Genomic DNA, 18,630 nt, shown 5'->3' on the forward strand with positions numbered 1-18,630 from the left:
TGTACATTGACATGCATTAATGACTACGCCACCGGGTGATTCGATAATTTGTGTGTATATCACGAATAAAAAATCATTTTCTTGAGTGTTTTGCGTTTAATTTACAACTTATGTAAATGAGTAAATAAACTGACGAGAGCTAATTAGACCAAACATTACATTAAAACTTGAGCATGCTAATTAGAGCAAGCATGTCATTCACACCATCGGCAGCTGCCCTTCTTGATGTCAAGCTAATATTCCCGCTAACATTGAGAGAGGTGATGTGAGAAGATGTTGAGAATTATTCCTGATGTCTTCCTGCTTTAACTTCAGCCAATTTGAACTGGTACTGATTAAATCATCTTTTTAAAAACGTATTTTATCAATATTACGACGTAGTAAGCATTCTTTACTTTGAGTATCGGTACTCTTACTAATCAACATAATTTATTTGTCCTAAAAACTACGTGTGCATGCCTCTTGACATCATTTAATACTAAATGATGAAAAACAAACCGTGAGTCGAAAAGAAAGTTTATTCTTCATTTTATTTGCGCTTACATTTGATCAAACTCACTTACACATCATTTATTTTCATATGGATTCCCATGGTCATTGTGTTCGAGGTGCTAACTATCAACACGGATTTGCGAGAAGGTGCCAATTGATACGATGCGGTCATGGTTGATTACGGCAATTAGGCCTCATGGTCGCGTTAGCGGGGTTAATTTGCAGTTTGGGACCGACCAAGCTGGTGGTCGCGGTCTGGGTACCGGGGTGGTCGTGTTAGCGAGGGCCAGTTAATGAGAATTAGAGAGAAAACCATTCGGGACCGGAGAATTTTGGTCGTGTTCGCGGGGTGGTCGCGTTACTGAGGTGGTCGCCGACCGGGGTTCCACTGTACATGTACATGCAATATAATGGCACCCGAGGAGGCCTTTTCATAATGGCACCCAATACCGGTATTCATGAAGACGACCTGTATATATAAATACCGAGTTTCAACTTATTCGTATGCATAGCTGCCTTACGGCATCTTGTAACTGCATTTCTATTTTCCTGGACCAACAGTAGTAACGATCGCCCTTCTCCTTTAAGGCATTTTATTGATGACAGGACACGACCCGTGTCATGAAAATCTATTTGGTCAGGCACAATACTTCTCTTCCTATTACAACCTAGTGAATAGCCTGTTAACAATCAATTCTCTAGAAGGGATATTCGATTATGTATCAGTGTTATTATGGATTGTATACTGTCTGAATGCTGCTTCCAAATCGAATGCACTGCTGTTCCATAATTAATCATGACATTGGACGGGTTAATATATACATGTAATTGATGTAGAAGTCATGATTGACACCGCGTGTGCGTTTTCTTCTTACGTAAGGTCTTGGTAATTGTGATGAAAACAATATATATGATTGAAACTATTTTAAAATGTCAAACTATCAACCAAACAAATGTGAAAAAGTCACTTCATGTATGAGATACGAGGCCTATGTTGGCCGAAGCATTTGTTAGGTTCGTGACCACTGGTATTTAAAAATCAGGCTAAATTTGGCATTCATGGTGCAGCATGCAGTTTCGCAGTCTGCCCTATTTAAAAGAAGGAAAACAAATGTCTTAGTCCGTATGCTGTGTCCAAGTCAACTCTGTCCCGCCATCCTTTTTGTGTTTGCTTGGTAAGGTATTCCTTTCTAGAGAACGGGCTGTTTCGATCCTGGGGCCAGCTCATCCGGTATAGCATAGACGTAACCGGATAGAGAAGCGCGAAGGACGTGATGATGGTGGCTTTTCCAGCACGTAACTGGTTGACGACGTTCCTGTGATTGATGAACGGAGGCCAAGAGATGATGTGCGATATTGATGCGATCAGAGTCGAAAATGTCATTTTATGGTGTCTTTTACTGCTTCTATCGGGGAACAGTTACTGGAATAGCATGATAAAACGTATCCTGTTGAACATTTCCGCTCTTAAAGCTGATAGTACGCTTTGAGTTTATCTTGAAACGTGGTTGTTGTTTTAATTCGAGAGTTGTGGCACTTCTTCTGGCTCATTTTTTCCTGGCACGTAGAAAAATACCAATTGATAAAAATTGTTGGTTTGCGCCGGTGTACACGAAGGAACCTGGATAAAGCGTACGCCCCTATATTGTGTATTCTGACGGATTATGGTATAGGTTCTATTGAGAGGCTATATTGTCAATAGCTCAGAGATTATATCGCACTTTGATAGAATCATTGTTCTCCGGACATCGTATCCTGGAACATTTCAAACTTTATCACTTGAGTAAAGGTTTGACATTTTCTATAGGATAGAATGTTCGGGGGGGGGGAATGATTCTAGTATACGCTTTGATCTCTAAACTATTGACAGTCATGTCTTTATAGAGCCATACGCCATATTCCCGGAGAATGCGATAGGCCTTTTTCCAGGAGGACATTTTCAAATGCTGCACGTACACCAGCTGTGCTTTCGAAAAACGAAATAAAAAGAAAACCGCAATGCATTAATCATTTCTTATGGAAATCGTTTTAGTTGTTTTTTGTTTGTTTCAATTCCCCTCGCTTAAACCTTTCGACACGCCAAACACGTTTTGTTACAACCATCTCCAAAAAAACCACTCAAAACGTCAGAGTAATAATTGTGCTGAGTCCTCCCCATCAGTTTCGTAATACGCCGATCATGATCGCGATCCCGTCGATATTATGGCTTAGAAAGTGATTGCTAATATATCTCATATAGATATATCGCGAATCCCCTAATTCTCCGGTACGGACGAGGGCGAGGGCAAATGATCATCGTGTCAACAGTTTTCAAATCGGGACCGGTTGGGGTTGGTCTTCGATCATGGGCTATGGCGTCAGTCACTGATACGGCATAAGTGGAAATGTCTACTTTGAAGGTAACGGTATTTTTCGCCAACTAGGTTGGTCAGTATCGGTCGCCAGGAAGCCAGTAAAAATCATAACACCTAATCTAGGATAATCCTGCGTACAATATGTGTCTCTTATGGTGATTCATGATCAACTGCAATGTATTATATTCCCAATAAAAAGATGGGTGGGGTAGGGATGGGACTGGCATTTAGTAATTAACAGATTCAAGTTTTTATCAAAATGTTCGTTGAAAAAGACGTCTCTAAACCTGCGAATTATGGTAAGCTTCGTTAAAGGTTAACTACATTTATTGTACATGTATCAGAATAGTCGATTACTTTTAAGTAACGTAAAAATGGTTTAATAAATAAAAGCTTTTCTCCCATAAATGACATGCCCATGTTTCATGTGATATTTCCTTGAATAATTGACAGATTCCGTCTTAAATGTCAACTCGATTTCAAATGCCAACTCGAGCCTATGTGATTGAGTGGTGGGTGCATTGGTCGTTAATCCGATTCAAATCCATTAACTATCTTAAATTGCTTCCTGTCCATTGTTTACGTTGGTCGATTAGTGTCCAGTGCGTTCGATATGTTATGGAGTAGATTAAGTTTGATAGTTAAATGAAGGAAAAGACTAAATTCTCCATACATGTACATGTACATGTACATACGCAAAAAAGTTTCTAAGCTGCTGGATTTGTATTGGAAAATCTGGCTTCAGTAAAAGCTGGATTCATCTTGCTGGTGACGTGCGACTGTCACAGTCGCGACTTTCCAGGCTGGTCAAGGGATGTTGGTTGGTCGGTGGCTGGAAATGAAGAGCCACGGTGATGAGGTGGATGAACCATCTGCCAAAGTTCGATATTTTCTGTACATTGCTAGGAAATGGAGACGCGTACTGGTGTTCGTGTGCATGAGAAAAAACAAATACGTCGACAATTATAGTAGCACGCCTGCAAGTCATATCACATGCATATAAATTAAAGGAGATATGAAATCATTTTTTTACCTATAGATCATGACAACAATACTGTGCATGAGATTGGGGATTTGGTTAAAATAAACGTTGTTGTATTTACATAACTTGACGAATAGAACGGAATATACACAGACTGGCTGTACAAATGCACGTCCAAAAGATAGATTACGGACCAAATTGTTGGCAATGAATCATGTCGCACAGGGCATCAGATTGGATCAATCTTCCAGAAGCTGTGCCACTGTCGCTCTCGCTGGTGATGAAACTATTGGCGAAAATGCTGCTCTTGTTTATCAGTTATTGATGGTGTTTTTCGCCAATCTTAATACATTGTGTACACGTGCAGTTTCTAGAACATTGCGTTTACACGTGCAATACATTGCACTTGCAAATACATTACCGGTGTAATATATGTGAGTGTTTCCCGTGTGTGAGTGTTTCCCCTCATTGTTTGGGAACGCTCAAAAATAGATTGACAAGTTTTTCTGTGTATCCCCCCTATTGAAAAGTCGTGGTCTCTCTAGCTGCCTATTGTTTGGAAACACTGACACATGGGGAACAACCACAGAGCACGGTGCTCAGCGGACATACATTAGATGGCACTGTCCTTGTATTTCATGTTTATCATTCATGGTGTTCGCGAACCAACAACCAAAGATTAAACACTGACTGATCGGCTTAATGCGACCAGGCTTGCACTACATTGTAATCAATCAATCGGAATGCTTACGGATGGAAATCAGGTGTGGCTCTTCTGTGCTCGGTGATTTATTATGGCCATTATACATGTAGTTGTAATATGTGACATGTGTACATCGGGCAATCACACTCCTTTTTGATATCAATGGACATGCTCTGATCTGGTCGCGCATGTGGGTCAAGGACGCAATCGCACAAAGAGTGACCTTTGAAAAGGAAGCCTCTCTTGAAACGCTTTAAGAATGGAGAGTTTTGAACCAGCCGAGATTCCCATCGTCATGACTGCTCCACGCTTGGGGATATCGGTCACCGTAAAACATTTCACGAAAAAAGGTATCTAAACAAGAAAAGCCATAGACACAGAAAATTCCCTTATGGTAAAACAAAGGCTTCTGCAATTTGCTTGAACTTTATCTTCTGCTCATGTCTTCTTTCCTGCATTTCCTCGAATTTAATTAAAACCGTTCGTCTAATTCCCCTAGAGTGTCCACTCTTAACGTCTAGAGTGCTTTTACAAATTGCGTGAGAATGACCCCTGGCAAATATTTCACTCCTGTTCGCGTAAAAGCAACCTCGTACCATATCCTTTTGATACGCCAGGCTATTTGAAACTCTGTGCATAACGTTATTTGGGGCGAGGGTTATCGCCTGCCTTTCGGCATGCAGGAAAATTAACATCAAAGAACGAGTTGGAGACTATAATTTATTGCTGGTAAGTCCTCCATCAAAGTGGCAACCACACGAAAAATTCTCAACGAATTCAACATCATGGCGATCTGAAGTTTGTGTGAAATAAAAATGTCGCTCTATTTCACACAAGGTTCATGTCGCCATAGCCTGGCTTTTAGACGCGAAGAAAATCTCCAACCTGACATAAAAAACCTCTGTGGTTCAATGGTTAGAATGCTGGTCTTTCGATCTGATGGTCACGGGTTCGACTCCCCGTGTATCCACAGCATATTTTTTTCTCTTACTTTTTTTATTCATTCATGTTGATAAAGTACGAGACCAGGCGTAATTGAATGAATTTCACATCATGATATCATGATATCATAAAATGTTTGGATACACCACTAGTGAACGACTGTTTGTTCAATGCATTAGCCATGCATTAGCCATGCATTATCCATTAGCCATGTCCATCATCATTCTTTGATAATTAAACTGGTGGCATTAGCTTTTTATAGTGGTGTCCAAGAGTGTCATCGTTTGTTTAATGGCAGGCAAACAAATTGATATCGAATGTATTGGTCTATGTCGTAAAATTTTGTCAGATCCTCTCAATTGTTTCAATGTTCAGTTGCCCCAATTTGAGGCAACTAAAAAGCACTATATTTCATCAACATGCATGTATACGATTCCTGCCTTGAGCAATTTTTAAAGTCGTTAATTTGCGACGATAACAGCAACCAGGTCTCAAATTCTTTTGAAATATCCGGCGTCAATCACGGAGGGAATAATTCCTCAGAGTGGTACTACCAATTAAAAAATTATACTTATTATGCATTCTCTTTTCTTTTGTTAAAATGTGATCGAAGCCTTTTTCGAATATCGTATTCTTCATAAATTATTATGACAGTTATCCTCAAGAGAAGTCTTGGGCCAGTGATCCCTTTTACTACCGTTTTAACGTTATGTGAGAATAATAAAAATCGTCATCCGATCCTCTTTTAAAGGAGGAGCTAGAGGGATAAAATGGTGATCGTCGGGTGTCTTACATGCACAGTACTTAGGGGTTCGTGTTTTATTCAGCGATAAAGATATCCCTCGTTCATGCAGTTCGATGTACATTTCGATAGGAGAGACCCCTGTGGTCAATTTTGTGTAACTTAATCTGACCTACATGGCCCATGCATCTAGTCCTTTCATTTGGTATTTTGGTCTCTATCCGTGCAATTTTCTCCGTTCGCAGTGTCATGAGAATCATTGAGATTAAGAGTATCCACGGCAACTGCCAATCAATTTCGTGACCAAACTGACGAAAATTGGGTCTATTTAAGACATGCTGGCCAACTAATAGAAAGCAGAATGGCGTGTGTTACATGTTGTACTGATCAACCATGTAGATCTCTCACTTGAGGAAGATATATTCGCACGATCCGTTATTCAGGGCTTCAACACGAAGGAAAACCGTGGACAAGCGCAACCAATCCAGACTGACATCCCGTCATTTGGAAAAGACCAAGACCATTTACAGGGACTGTATTGGGCCTTCATGTCAACCAACATGAGGAAAGTTACTTTGTCACTTTATCTAAGCCTTGGTCTGGTTAAGTCAGGGATTGGTGTTATGAAGAATAAGCTGCCTATATTGTATGGTATTTAACTTAGCTATGGCTACAGTCAAGAATGGATAGAGACTCTTGCTGCAGTGGATGTCGGATTGAACTCTATAATTCTATGTTTCAGATGACTCTGAAAGTCTTCGTCTTCATAAAGGAGTCTATTCCGGACCGATCCTACTGATTTACTTATACATGACATCACCCTGGGTCGGCCAAGTATTTTTTCTTTATCGTGTGATTTATTTGGTCTTGGTAGCTTTTAATAAGACACTGGCTGTGACAGCGCCAGACGGGGATGAAATATTGGTCTTGTATTGATATCCGAGAGAACAGTCTTGTTTCAGACTAGCCATGCCCATATCCATAACGGGAGAAAAAATCCTTATGTAGGCATCCATCATATAGCTTACCCATAGTTAAAATGTACACAGGCGGTGGCAATTCCTTCGTATACATCATACGTGATACATACACAGTAGAGGCACATGCCTGTGTCTCCAACTTACTATGAACGTTGTATTATATTATTTATACCGGTTGTACTTGCATGATATAGCCAATTACTGAGCCACAGCAGCAGAAAATCCTGCTACACCGGTCCCCCTCGCCTGCTGGTAGAATGTCGTGAAAGAACTCCAGACGGCTTTGATAAGGCTTTTCCGGTTGCCAGTTCGCACGTCAGTTGCATTTAGAAAAGTAGCGTGGCTCATGATAAGTCACTAGAACGATAGCAATCTAACCGTTGGTTGTCAGCCAGGACGATACGACGTGGGTTTTTGAAAGTCTGTTTTTATAAAATAGGATTTGCAAGGGTGTTTGTTTTCATGGAAAAGATGATATGATACTATTCCCACACGGCGAGAGTGTTTTATCCTTTCTTGGCTAACAATATTTGGATTATATTCGTGTAATCAGTTATTAGAATTAACAGATTTCCCTTTGCTTTACGACGATTTTTTTACCTCTTCTAATTTCTCTACTAGTTTATTTCTCAAAATGTTGTGTGCATGTACCGGTGCATACGTTTACAATATACATGCACATATCAAATTGCATATTCTCCAAGCGGTTCCATCAGCAGCATCAGTTCGAAACATGAAACCAAGAGTGGAAAAACCTCATGCTGTAATGTGATTGCACCTTAAGTTCTCTTCTTCATTCCTTTCAAGCTTGAGGGGTATTGTTAAGAATGATTTTTCTTCTTCTGACAACATCCCAGCAAACGAAAAATCTGAGATATCTCATTAGGATACGCCGTCACTTCCACGCTAACAACGGGGGTGGGTATTAGCAGCCGCTAACCATCTTACAATGTCGTTAAAACATTGTTATTTCCAATGGCACGTGCATTTAACATGATAGAAAGGAGTCGAGTAAAACCTCGTTTAAAGGTGCTTGAAGGAAAAGTGGTAACTAATAATGTAACGAATTTCAGTGCCCATCGCCACTTCATTCATTGTCATGTCACCAGCCAACAGGAACTCTTAGTAGCCTTTTATACAGGCATATGAGCAAGATTTTTACAGGATTCTTAAACGAAACACACTACTACATACACGGGCGATCTAAGTTCTTCGTTCATGTCGTGACATGAGTCTTCTTTGTCAGTGAACTTTTGAGAACATATTCGATTTGGTAATCAACAACAATTTACCTTTTCCAATATGTATCCTACATTTTGGTAAAGGGCAGTGTCCCTTGTCAACTTGCGACACCGCTGCGGTGTTCTTCTACAGGGGTTCTTCGCAACAATCTTAACGTCTTTCTATCTCATTTTAATCAGCCAGAAATTTTGTCTCAACGGCTTAATAGCTTACCAGGCTCATTCGAAGAACGAGGTTGCCGTAGAATTCTCGTAAATTGGATTGATAATGGTTGAAATTAGCGGCACCGTCAATAAGTCATTATTATGGTTAAAGACTCGCTGGTTCACCAAAGAAAAACAGTGTCAAAGTCATGATTTTCCCTCCTGCGCAGTCGTGTAACTACGTCGTTACGAGAGTACCCAGCCCGCCATTTTGTTGTGCATGAAGGCTTAGCGCTCCTTTAACCATCGCGAATTATAAAAGCACGTGCTCTCAAAGGAATTTAGGCCATCAAACTTTGGCAAAAATTCACGTAGAATTCATGCTTTCCCATTAACGGCGCCGCATCCTGGCACAAGTGGTTTCAATATACTCCGCCTCGATATTTCAAACTATAGGCCAGAGACCTCTATTAGCCAGCGTGTACATTCTGTGTACATTTTAATGAACATAGGTTGGTGAAAAAAGTACACCAAGGGTGCTTTAATTCCCACTAAATTTTATATGTGTTATAAAGAGGCTTTTATCAAAATAATAGTAAAAATTCAAAATATTCCAATACCGATTGCCTGAGAAAAATTGATTTGTGTACAGGATTGCCATCAAATCGTCACTCGCGGACTGATATGGGCCTATTAGAATACAAGTTCTAAACTGGTCACTGACACAATATTTCCTAAAATTAATTATCAAAAAGTATATCCCTGTTATGGCCTGGCTCTGTAGTCTCTGCCCTATTGGCTTCCTGTCAAGGCAAGAGTCGTTTACAAAATTCTGACTCTTGTACACAAGACAGTAGTGAGCAGTGGGGGTCCGATGTACCTGTCAGATTTGCTGGTGGCGACAAGCGGCTGTACGAGGTCCACCACGTTCAAGGCGCTTAAAATCAAAAGAAGTAAGTCCAGGTATGGTGACCGCAGCTTCTCATGCTGTGGCCCATACCTGTGGAACAAACTTCCTGTTTCCGTCAGGGCTCTACCAGAAACATCATTTAAGAGGCAACTCAAAACTACCTTGTTTGAGGACTATTTAGGGGGGGTGGCGCCTTGAGCGTGGTGGACCACGGAAAGGCGCCCAATATAAGTTTTTCAATTCATTCATTCTATACCAAATGCGGGATGTCTTCGTGAATACCAGTAGCCGATCCTTTCTGCACTATAAAAGTAGGACCATATATTATGGAGGTCCACAGATTTACCAGTAGGACTGAATAGGCCCTGGTCCCGCCTTTATTGTGAGTTGTCATGCACAATCAGCAAAGTGCCGCTTCCCATACCGCCCTGGAACATTGACTGATAAAACATTAGAAATACTCGCTGGTGTGGCTTACAGATCTTTAGCCAATGACTGTGACGACCTGTGCATACAATAACATTTAAATGACACTGTTCATGGTGTATAAATAGCCAATCATAATACATGCAATATATGGCACCCCAAGAGGCCTCTTCAAAGTGGCACCCGATACCGGTATTCACGAGGACGACCTGTTTTTTTTACATTATTTGAAATATGATGTAGGAGTAAAAAACCCGTCTGGTCTCAGGATGACAACAGCGTAGTTCAAATAACCTCTGAGATGGCGATAACAACCGCCCACGCACACACCAGGGAATTAAGCCGATTGACATGCTGCCATCTGCGATCACGTCGGGAATTTCTTGTAGAGCTTCTGGAGAAGGCTACGTCTGAATATATAGGGTGGCTTCACCGTCCCGTACTCAACGTTAATCGAGCAGCTGCCGAGCTAGTTTTATGCCAGGATGATGGCGTGGTCATCAACGTATCACTTGCTGTTAATTTTCTTCGGGGGACGAACCAGCTTATCCGTCGTTACGTCAAACACCGACGAAAACCTACACACCAACAGGACCAAGCTGAAAGTCACGGAGACTAGTTTCAGTTACTAAGCTTCCCATATCAGCGTGTTTTGAAGGAAATAAACAAATACAAGTAGGTCATCAAGACTAAAAGTTTGTGACAACCTAACACGTAGAAATATACACCGATTTGTCGTAATAATCATCGAGGATCAATTATAAGCCGAATAGACATGATAGATGACGGGTACAAGTCGACAGAAAGTGATTTACCTCTGGTCTTACATAAGGTCAAGCCTCAATTATGAGAGTCGAGGCGGGCCCGTGCGGTAAGCCCTCGCTGATTGCCTCCACCACAGGTGATCCCGCCAGAAGTACCCGGACAGGCTCAATTAATCAGGCTACTGATTGGCGGGATGAAAAGATTTCGCGGGGCGGCCACTGAAAAAAACAAAGTAATTCGTTGGCTTCTGTTGTTGATGAAAGTGGTCATTGCCCAGTACCATAAATGTGGGCTCAATCTTCCGTCAGATTGCATTGGGTGTTGTGACGATCCGTTTCGCCTTCTTTACGGTATGTGTTCATCACGTGATATTCCCCTTCTCGCAGATGGTCAGCAGCACACTCTCGCACTGGCGCTGATTGGTCCAGGGTACTAGTATAAACAAAATATAACAAACGGTTCATTTAGGGCGTTCAACGTGCCATTTTGCATGTTCCCTTATGCATTTGCATATTGGAACTATTAATAGATCGTTTCAGAAACAGAACAGAACAATTAAGCCAAAAATAGCTGACAACAGTGCAGTGTCTAACTTTATCATTGCAGGTCACGTGATGAGATCACGTGCTTCAGTGCTCTTGTTATGATGGCAAATCTATTATTGACATTTTGCTATTTAAAAGGATCTTGTTCATGACAGAAAGCTTAAACACTATCAATACATCGAAGCTTTAGATCTTCGTGTCGTCTGCTGTGTTAATGAACTTGTAATCGGCTGCCAACTGATGAACTTTAATACAAGGCAGTGCCGGGGAGGTAGGCGGCGAGCCCTCCTCCACCGATCTGAAATCCAGAATAGCTGTTTAATATTTCATGCAAAATCCTGTCTGAGTGATAAGGAAAAGGATTAACAGTCTCAGTCTGGATAAAGCAGAAGTTTTTTCATCACTTCCGGTGGCGAGTCCTTCTACATTACATTGATGGAACCAGTCGTCGTCCAAGGTACAATGTATGGTGAACGAAATGAACTACATGCACCCATATGAAATTTCTCACTGAGGCCATTCTCTTCTAACTGGTTTGTCGAATAGTTACCTTTTTTTCTTCTATCACAACAACCATGGTCTTCGATGCAGAAATCGAACTATTCACTGCGGGATCGAAAAACCAACCAAAATGGACATTGGTGTATTCCAATCGTGACGATGAGTCCTCCGTTGATACCTTTGGCTTCATTTTGCACATCATCAGCAAATATGTCGCTCCAATTATTTCAATTTACGGCTGTATCAACAACATCTTCGTCGTTGTCGTCCTGTCCCTTCCGCAGTATCGCCGCCACGTAAGTTGTCTTTACCTGAAAGTCCTCGCCGGAATCGACAGCGTCACTCTAATAGCCATGGCGATCATCATGACGGAAAACGCCATGGAAAGAACGATCGCCCTATTCGGCGATCCTTTTTGCGCTATCATCAGTTTTGTCATCAATTTTACACCGGAGATGTCCGCCTGGACAATAATCGCGATCACTTCGATAAGATTCATAGCTGTAGTGTTCCCACTCCAAGCAGCACCTTGGACCACATTTAATGCGACGAAGATATTCTACATCAGCGCAAGCGTGATTTTTTTCGTGTATGCCATTCCGGACCTGATCTACAGTCAGGCCAGAGAAAACCAGCACCACCAACTCGAGTGCGTCAACACCCTAAAACCCCGAGAAACCTTCGTCATCTATGACTTATCTCATTCCGTAGTTTCCTTTATTTTACCATTCTTCGTCCTACTTTTTCTAAACACCGTAATCTGCGTTTCGATGTTCCGCAGAAAAGCCGGCGGTGATGGCATTTGTAAAACTGACACAAGAAATAACGACGATAACAACATCATGGTGATGGTAATGGCGGTGACCTTGGCCTTCTTGGTTGCAGTGTTGCCATTCGTTGTACACGTGCTCGTCTGGGAGGCGTTTTTAGACCCGTCAGCTCTCACGACATCCCAAATTAAACAACGGGCGTTATCTTATGTTGCATCTTTGTTGTTTTACCAGTTAAATTGTTCTGTCAATTTCTTCCTCTATTTTGTAACTTGTAAGAAATTCCGCGATGATATCAAGTCGTACCTTCTGTGTAGATGTCTTAATAGGAAGAAGTCATAGAATAGCCTCAGTTTCACCACTTACTAATCACTCATTAAATTACTTCCCGCTAAAAATATACTCCCGTAAACCTACCGTTAGACTCTTGCCGCAAAATTCCGTCTTAAGTAATCAGGACTGACTGACTGAGAGGACATTTTGCTGCGAGATGTGACGGTAGGTTTTCGCGGGGCGTATTTTTGCTGAAAGTTCTTACGGGGAGTCATTAAGAGCCAAATACTCATCCAGCTGATTTATGTCCCCACATCGCCTACCGAAGATGAGCAGTGCCGGTGGTGTAAATGTGTCGAGTCATCAGCAGATGTAGACACTGCAACTCAAGAAAATTGGACGACGCTCACTCTTTATTTACTCGGAGCCAAGTGGTTTCTAAATTATCCAATTTTCGACTGAGACCCATCACCGGGCGGCTATTAGCGGTAGATTGGAACCTGCCAGCGGTGTACAGTAACAATTTTTCTTTGACAGAACCAGCCAGACACTTTCGAAACTACCGTCATTGGTTAACCATTTGGCGACACCAGACGAATCATCGATCTGCTATATATGCAATAAATTAGCCTCTTTATTCCACTAAGCCAACTTGCTATGGGAGTTTGCAGGTGGCTTTATACTTTTATTGGACATAAGTAATGACACGAGCAAGTTTTCATTAGGATAATCAAAGTGCCGATAACAGATCATGAATGCCAAAGGGAGTCCGTCAATACCGTGTGCATGTTATCATGGTAATAGGGACGTGGTACCTTTGGTTGAATAAGTAGGGGTCAAACCAGAATATCAAGAGGACAAGAAGATACGACAGGGATCAAATACAATATAACTGTTACGTTTAAAGGACAGGGTGTATTCATACCTTCCCGGCAGCTCCCTCCTTTTCCATACAGGTTACCCCAACTGCTCATTATCATCATGCACGCGTCATCCCACTCCTTTGCATGATTGCGATATGTTTGCCGAATAACCTCATTGCCGTACGAGTCATCATGCTCCCAATCCCTAATCCGATGTGGTCCTGCGATTCTCCTCGTTCATAATAGGATTAGCCCATGACCATGATCACTGACACCGATGTATCAGTCTCAGGTTATAATTGGACGATTGGACGATGGGTTGCGAGCCGTGGCCTGTAGCCAGACAACTTGAGGAATTATTGGATGTTCTCTTCTTACGGTACAGTACTGAAGCCACACAGTCGAAGTGATACTTGCGATGTTGACTAAATTTTATAGATGGCGCGAATATTTTCGAGACCGCTGACGAGCAACAGTTATAATCTGTGTAGACGCTATTCAGTCGGTTTCACTATACTATACAGTCATGTTGTACACCTTTCAAACGGCTCAGTAGCGTCTACATAGAATGATCTTGGTTATTTTTCGGTGATAGACCAGGTATGTTCTGATAAGGTTCATGCCTGTGTCACTAGAAAATGCTGATAAGACTTCACCCTGCACCCCCAGTGACGCCCTTTGTGGAAAATATACGTTGCTCACCGAGTGGCTTCAAAAATCTTGGCGGATCGCAAGACTAGGTGCAAAAGTTTACAGCCATTTCCAATGAACACCCTTGTTCTAACTGTACTAACACACCTTGACATTGTTGATCATTGAACTATAAGGTCTTCGAGATGGAATAATAACTAAGAAAAAAGACTCGCTCTTTCTCCATGTGATGCACTAATTGAAGAATATTCCCCGAAGCAGACGACCGACCTCATCCCAGGGCCAGTAGGTAATGCATTAGATTGCATATATTTGTATTGTGTCAGTTTGATGATATCGCACATGGGGTAATAATCAGTGCCGCGTCAAGAAATAGTCAATAAACGTCAGAATAATTTTTTTAAAAATATGATTACTATCTTTTTTTGTAATAATTGTAATCTCAAGGCTCGGTATGTATTAGTATCCATCCTACACGAATAAGAAGTCATTGACAACTTTGCTAAACAGGCTTTAATCAGTTTCGATAATGACTTATGATTTCAATCCCCGGGCGTGTATGAGAGATTGTTGAATTTGAAGCCAATTAGGATTGAAAGAAACCGGGTTTTTTACGATAGAGTATGCATTTGATGTGCTTTTTTTACTGTATATAGTCGGCTCAGTTCAATCATGGATGTATAGCGTGTGGACACATAAAAGAGGACCAAGGCTCAAATCCTTCCGCCCCTCACATTCTGATGCGACAAAGGAGTCTGGCGGGTCTATCGTGGCCGGTAACCGGTATATGATTTCAATCGCCACCGTGCTGATACCATAGAAATCTCTGGGCGGTATTTCGATGAAAATGTGGTACATGTATATCGGAAAAGGTATGAGAGGGAAGAAATGCCACATTCCTTTACCACGACAGCATTTTCTCAGTGATCCTTCCGTTCTATAAAACTTTCGTAATGGTTTCTCGTCAAGGTAAACAGCGCAGAACACGAGGTCAAACAATCAGAAAGAGTTGTCAGATAAAAAAGGTATTTTATTGGCAACCAATTACGCAGACCCTTTGGTGAATCCTAACGGTTTTTTTACGTTTGGTGATCTAACGTCCAGTAATGGAAAGCCAACATTGTTCCAACGTATTTGGCCTCTGTGTCAATTCAAGAACAATGGTTTATGCAACTTACAATTATAATGAATATGAGGTGTGGTGATTGTTTTGGGAGGAACTTGAATTCATTTGCCACGGTATATAATTTAAAACATAATACATGTAAGCAATTTGGTCAAATATCGAGTGTCGTATCGAGTTCAAGGTGCTAACTCTAGTCTACAAGGCGGTAAATGGTATTGCCCCTGATTACCTGCAGGATCTTTTGCAGTTATACACGGTAACCGGAAAAACGCCGACCGACCGACCGACCGACCGACCGACTGACCAGCCAACCTACCGTCATATGCAGTATCCGTTTCGCTTCTCTATAGCACATGTATCTGTGTAGTGCCCAGCGCAATGGACGTGATGGAGTCCGACGTGTCTGACAGCAGCATCTCCAGTCAATTATACCGGGAAAACGGGCCCACGCGGTAAGGAACTGATAACGATACTCTAAAGATATGCTTTGTCTACATGGTCGGTGGATATAAAAACATGATTTGGGCCTAATCTATGCACTGTAGTTTTTCTACTCGAGTGTCTCGACCGATGCATGAACTGCAACGCGCAACATGCATTTGTTGTCATTTGACCAGCGCACGTGCGCTTGTTTACGATTTCATTTCACATGACCTGCTATCGTGGATTGGATATATAACATTGACTTATGAGACCTGTGACTCAACTACGAAACTCCTTGGGTTGGTAGGTCGGAAGGTCGGTCGGTCAGCGTTTTTCGGCAGGTCAGTCGGTCGGTCGGTCGGTCGGTCGGTCGGCGTTTTTCCGGTTACCGTTATACACCCCATCGAGGTCACTCCGACCATCTGACAAGAATCTCCTATCTGTGCCGCGTTCAAAGACTACATCATTTGGTGGGCGTGCCTTCAGTTTTCTGGCTCCCCAACTGTGGAAGTTTCTAAGCTGTACAAGTTTTTATTGTAATCTACGGGACACTCAGTCACTCCTTGCTTTCAGGAACACTCTAAAGACGGTCCAATTTCAGAAGTACTTTGCTCGCTAGGGGGCGCACTCGAACAGTTTAATTGCTGGATTTGAGCGCCTTACAAGTTTTTATTGTATTGTATTGTATTGTAAATACCAGAAGAAACCTTACAATGTCAACATCATATACAAGTGGAGTACTCGCAATACAAAGGCTACACTTTTCTGCCACAAACCTTTTTTTCAATATGTGTAATTAGTGTAAATCGTTTAGTCAACCTGATCTAACTGTGATGACTGGAGATCTAAAGGCAGATAATGGAAAGTATATCGATCCAAATGAATATGTCCATCACATCTTTCCGGCAGATCAGTCGTGTCTGGTTACAATAAATGACAATTCCGACAAGCAGTCGTAACATAAAATAAATATAACGGCAAATCTTGCTCAGCAAATACTATCATAGTAATGACTGTATTGTGTGTTTTATACCAGTTTTAGCAACTGCAATAGGGAGTTTATAGTGTAGTGAAGCATATTCTAAATCTTCTCAGAAATATCACCCAAGCCAAGAATTTGTCACTTGGATAAATCTAGGGTGTACTTTAAAATAACATTGCTATACGTAGTCTGTCGACGAGGTTTTTTGTCGAGGATGGTTGGTCGAGAGAAGAGCGCGTTGTCACAGAGGCTGTTTATGAATAAAGGTCTAAAAGGACGGTGATGAAGCAAAAAGCGGTATTTTCCCAAATAACTGTGGCAAAATACGCAGTTACGCGAACTAAACTCAATGAACTCTTTGTGAACTTTTCATATCAAATAGAAGAGAAATACCAGAGGTCAACAATTACTAATCTATTTTTCCAGTATTCCACCCTCCTGCGCTTTTTGTTTGTTTGTTGTGTACAGACATGTACGCGTAAAGTGTAACACGGTAACAATAGCCGATTGTTGTAACCAGCGTTAAAGGCCAAACTGGACAGAAATCGATTATTTAGATAATCAATGGCCAGCCTCAGATCAGGTTGACGAAAGGGTCACTAAAGGCTAAACACTGTTATTACTTATTTCCTTCTGTCAAGTCACAACGATACTAAAAGTGCAAAGAAAGTGCGCAAGAAGCCATATTGAGTGCGAGATATATGGCGAGTTTACCTAACCCGCCCTTTGATTGGACAAGAGATATTCCTTGCGTATCGATAGCCAATCACTTTAACAGAATGGCGATTCATCTTCGAGAGATCTGCACTGACACAGGTGATGAAATGCATGGCTCTATCATCTGTGGCGGAGTCACCGATGATAAGATGGAAGGGATCGCGTTTTTGTGGTATCTCGCTACGATGCTCGGAGAAGTCTTACAAATGAATCGCTCGAACGCATGAATCAAGGGAAGATGGACAGATGCGGCGCGATCTATGGAGTCAACCGAGTTGAGAGAAAAATCCTCTATAAATTGATGCCTGATTCTGATTCGTCCCGAAGGTTCATTAGAGCCAATAAGAATTATTTTGTAACATTGTTAACGAAATCCGCAGTTGACGTTATACCATACGTAACTACGTTGTACGTTACTTAACCATACACATACACATGTATCTATATATCATAGTATCATATTATCAACAATAGAACACTGGCTTATTCGAAAGAGCTCACCATGGGACTAATGTGTATCGTTTCAGCGAATTGTTGACTTTCTCTTAATGGTGATTTATTAATAGGGTAAATATCAACACCATTAAGCGTTAGGATGGCACAGCAGAGGAATAATTCTCAACCGATATGATCATTGCAACTGAGATATGACCAGAACTAGTGGTGATTTATCATTTTTCAGCAGAAGTGTACGCAAACCAAACTCGTTAGAGAATATCTACGAACGTCCCTTTCTTGGTAACCCCAGATAAACGGATGAAAGGTATTGTTCCAAACAGCACCACCATTTGGTTTTCTTCAAGATTATCTAGAACCATGACATAAGTCAGTTAAGAGAAATAAGTAAAAATGTTTGTATAGAAAGTTCTCTTTTTCTCTTTCAGGCGTCTGTCCGGTATAGATTTGGGCGGTGGGTCGTTCCTCGGCAACAAGATATACGAAGAAGAGGAGTCGTCAAAACTGCTGGATACCACCTCTTCAGTACTGGGTGAGTACAGATCACGAAGTGTTTGTTGTCGATGGTCACTCTGAGGCTAAATCCCCTAACCAGAACCAGTATAGCTGGTCACTCTAAGGTCTAGCCTCGGAGAAACCAGG

General features: G+C 41.5%; 1 long non-coding RNA gene across 1 annotated transcript in view; it reads left to right on the forward strand.

Moving 5' to 3' along the window:
- The window catches only part of LOC135493445 (uncharacterized), a 42,987-nt gene extending 24,471 nt beyond the window's left edge, over nucleotides 1-18,516 (forward strand). The window contains exon 3 of the long non-coding RNA XR_010448240.1: nucleotides 18,417-18,516. This is a non-coding gene — a long non-coding RNA (uncharacterized LOC135493445). The remainder of the gene's footprint in view (nucleotides 1-18,416) is intronic.
- Nucleotides 18,517-18,630: the final 114 nt, after the last annotated feature.

Source organism: Lineus longissimus, chromosome 9, assembly GCF_910592395.1.
Source record: "Lineus longissimus chromosome 9, tnLinLong1.2, whole genome shotgun sequence".
In the NCBI taxonomy this organism is placed as follows: Eukaryota; Metazoa; Nemertea; class Pilidiophora; order Heteronemertea; family Lineidae; genus Lineus; species Lineus longissimus.